Source organism: Lepisosteus oculatus (genome assembly GCF_040954835.1).
Source record: "Lepisosteus oculatus isolate fLepOcu1 chromosome 22 unlocalized genomic scaffold, fLepOcu1.hap2 SUPER_22_unloc_1, whole genome shotgun sequence".
Lineage (NCBI taxonomy): Eukaryota > Metazoa > Chordata > Actinopteri > Semionotiformes > Lepisosteidae > Lepisosteus > Lepisosteus oculatus.
In genome coordinates, this window is record NW_027167649.1 from 692842 (window position 1) to 696928 (window position 4087).

At 36.8% G+C, this 4087-nt stretch overlaps 1 long non-coding RNA gene across 3 annotated transcripts; it reads right to left on the reverse strand.

The window, feature by feature from the left end:
- Positions 1-820: 820 nt before the first annotated feature.
- LOC138225630 (uncharacterized) lies at positions 821-4087 on the reverse strand. Of its 3 annotated transcripts, XR_011184101.1 has the most exons (5): positions 3835-4087; positions 3692-3745; positions 3386-3603; positions 2052-2350; positions 821-1250 (listed from the first exon to the last, which is right to left on the reverse strand). It is a non-coding gene; the product is annotated as an uncharacterized lncRNA (long non-coding RNA). The 3 variants fall into 3 exon arrangements; XR_011184102.1 differs by lacking the exon at positions 2052-2350 and having other exon boundaries at positions 3835-4084; XR_011184103.1 differs by lacking the exons at positions 821-1250; positions 2052-2350 and adding an exon at positions 3152-3294 and having other exon boundaries at positions 3835-4084.

A 4087-nucleotide genomic window follows, 5' to 3' on the forward strand; every position in this document is an offset into this window, starting at 1 on the left:
GTCAATTCCTTTAAGTTTCAGCTTTGCAACCATACTCCCCCCGGAACCCAAAGACTTTGGTTTCCCGGATGCTGCCCAGCGGGTCATGGGAACAACGCCGCCGGATCGCGAGTCGGCATCGTTTATGGTCGGAACTACAACGGTATCTGATCGTCTTCGAACCTCCGACTTTCGTTCTTGATTAATGAAAACATTCTTGGCAAATGCTTTCACTTTCGTCTGTCTTGCGCCAGCCCAAGAATTTCACCTCTAGCGGCGCAATACGAATGCCCCCGGCCGTCCCTCTTAATCGTGGCACCAGTTCCGGAAACCCACAAAATAGAACCGGAGTCCTATTCCATTATTCCTAGCTAAAACACTTATCCATACTCGGTTGAATTTCACATACTTTTCACTTTGAAAGTCAGCTGTGAAATCATTAAGAAATTAATGATACAACTGATTTTTCTCTTCACTAAACTTACCAAATTCTCAGAGTAGAGTTATCTGTGAATTCCTTTGACCTGCTGTGGTCTGCACAATCGGTAAGAATCACAGAACAATGAGGGGCCAATTTTAATACATTGCAATCTTACAGTTTGTTTCATACATTTTTTAGTTATGAGATCAAAAATAAAAAAATATTTTAATCCCAAAACAAGAAGCAGTCATTGTTCATGATGGTCACAATTAGAAGTTGTATTGAAATTATATAGAAAATATATATAGAAAAGTTTATATATAAAATAGTTTATATAGAAAAGTTTGAAAAAGCTAATTGCACAATATTTTTTTTTATATATAAATTATGGCAATAAAATATGACAGCATTCACAACTAGTATGGTTAAACTCAATTGATTTTTATATAACATATTTCATAACAAGGTTGACCTGAGACACTTAACATAGCTGGGTGATGATACATGATGTTACAATATAGAAAGAGTAAAAGCCAGAAGATAACTGAGGAGAGGAACCAAAAACTCCTTAGTAAGGAGAGAAAAAAAACCTCTAGGGGTCCAAGATCAACTGACTGCCCAACCCCTCTGGGTATGCTAACATTATACAATTAGAAAAATAGTTTGGAGGCAAAAGACAAAACTCTCGCACAGTCCTATTTTCAGTTTTTCTGCATTACTGATTTCTTCTTCAAAGGTGTTAGGCAGGTGAAAATTTGTGATTTTGTCCTGAGCAGCACTATCATCCTGGTCATCACACCTCTTCATGTACATCCTTGCATCTTTTCTGGTAGTGAATGGCAGGTGACAGCTACAAAAAATAACATATGCATAATCATTATGATTGTGTTGAAAACAAAATTAAAAAATAAAAGCCTAAACAACTCTGTGCATTAAAATTTCTAATATTCACAATTGTGAATCATTAAAATACAAATGCAGTAGAATTAGGCTGTGAAACTGATCAAATGCCATAAGCCCTATTCAAATTCGTGACTGATTTTCCAGGATGGAGACAATTTTATTTTGTTTAAGAAACTGATCTCTGTCGTAAATAGAAATCCCAGCTCAGTGATAGAAACTAGCCATGTTAGCATATTATTACTTTACAGTTTAAAAAGTAATTAATTAATGTGGTCACAAATAATATCTTGGCTTTCAGACCATAATATGCTTTTAACAGTTTACTGAAAAAATGTTCCCAGCAGTTTAGCTCCAAAATGAAAATGAAATGGTTTCATTTTGTGTTATGTCAAGGGTGTCCACTGTATAGAAATTCAATTTTAAAACATTGTTGAAATGACAAACCACTGGAAATACAGGTTTATCTAACCTCTAACTCATTAACAGTGTTCATTGCTGTTGTCCTTAAACTTTTCAGAAATTTTAATTAAGAAAATAAAGCAATTGTTCCCTAGACTAATCTTTTGTGTTCTGTTCGCTGTGAATCAGAAAGGTGCTGTTCTTGAAGTCCAGTCAGTCTCTGTTATCTTTCTTCCCAAGAGGAATGCCATCTAATTCCATCAAACTTCTTTTTCTTCTGCTTGTCTAAGGATGAACTGAAATGAAGCAATTAGTATTTCAGTGGCAGAAAATAATCTGTCATATATACCTCTCCAGTGCTTTCGATGCACAAATGGTGTCCTGCCGAAAAATTCTTCTGTTTGGTAATGTTGGGCAGTTTCAAAAGAAGCTTATCGATATGATTATCAAAAATCTATTCTGTAGATAATGAAAGAAAATAACTAAAAAATCAGAGTAAGAATTATTATCCAGACTTATCTTTCTGTTCTCTTTCAATAAGAACGGTGTTATTAATGAAGTCCAGTCGGTCTCATTCCATCTCTCTTCCCAAGAGGCTGCCCGTCTAATGCTGCTGAAAACTCCATTGTCCATTCTGGGAATGCTGTGCTGTTCAGATAGTGTCAACAAATTTCAAAAATAGTTCACATCTTTAAATCTTTTTATGTTTTGTTTACAGCATGTGGCATTTTTTTGCAGTAACAATTGAGTGGGGTATTTAATTTGGCTCTATGCTCTTCTGAAAATCATTTGTTGGGCATCGCATACCCCCCCCCAATATACTTGCTATACTTGCTGATGAGAATGAGAAATGCCATATTCTAGATAATAAAATAAACAGAATTCTAACCATAATTTCAAGCTACAAGAAAATACATATCTGCAAAACTTGTGCTTTCATATACCTACTAAGTATTGTTTTAAATGCTTAGTGATCCAACAACTCCAGAGCCTGTTCTTCTCCTTGAAATGATTTCCTTGAAACACTGAAATCAAAGAGGAGCTCTTCTCTTTCAGCAATATCCCTATTTGCCAAAAACAGAATTGTCAGGATGGGCTGTTCGTTGATTATGAATGTCTCTAATACAGGTCTGATGTTGTCCCTTTTCTTAGAGAAATGTATCTGCCTTCCGATCGTCTCCTTATCTTGATGACAGGTGCAGTGTTCACCACAAGCGTCAATGCACATTTTTTGTACAGGTCCATCAAAAAAGATAAATATTTCATTTCTCCTTCTGGCATCTGTTCCATTAGGGCTTCTGCAGCTGTCTTTGTGATGACCTCACCATGAAAATCACACACAACCTCTCCCTTCTGGAAACGTCTGGAAGTCAAGACCTTCTTCCCTTTCACAGGATCGACAACGATGTGCAGACCTTTCCAGCTTTGACGCTTTACAAACTTTTTAATTTCATTATCATTTGGTGGCAGTTCCAAGTTTGTCTTCCACTTCTCAAGAACGTCAGATGCTGTTGATGCATTGGCTGACCATCCCATCTTTTGAATATAGCAGGTTACCTGTCTTTCTGTTGGTAACTGACTAGCGTAATGGTCTGGAAAGAAAATGACAATATACATTCTCAGAATATACTCTAAACTTACATTAAGTGTTTGTTGGTGAAAATAATTGATTTGTACATTTACCAGTAATATTCTGCTGTCTCATCTTCCTCTGCTCTGTTCTCCACCTGTCATAACAGTGACGGTCATGACTTCCAGTCAGGCTAACACGCTTCTTCTTTTTGGGAAGCTGTCCATCTAATGTCACCGGAAACACCTGTATCAGTTGTTGGAAGGCTGTAGAATAATCCAACTTCGTAGAAGTAAATCCTGCAGCTGCCATAGTGGATCTTGACCTTGATCTGTTGTAAGTATTTAAATAAAATATCACAGGTCTTTGTAACACAATGTAAAAAATGAATGAAAAGGGAATATTAGATTCCAACTTACTCCACAAGTGGTGTGCGTTGTTCAGAGTCTGATGTTTTCTCCCCTGAGCTTGACCTGAAGTTAAAAAAATAAGTAATTGTGTAATTGTAGTTTTGTGAGATACTGACTTTGTTTACTCATTTTGAGATCACAGTGACACTTACTGCGATCCTTCTTCTGCAAAGCCTTCAATCACTTCGATTGCTGAGCAGATGTTGGCATGTGTCAGCATTCTATAAGGTTTCTCTGCCGTAGAATTGGAATGTGCTAAATTATCTGCAACAATGCTCTTCTGTGCATCTGTTACATTTATTGCGGCCGTCTCAAATGCCCTCCTGGCAACCTGGCTAGTAATGAATGGCAAGCAGTACCTACAAAATAAACAAGCAAGCATATGTGATCATTTCCAACTCACCA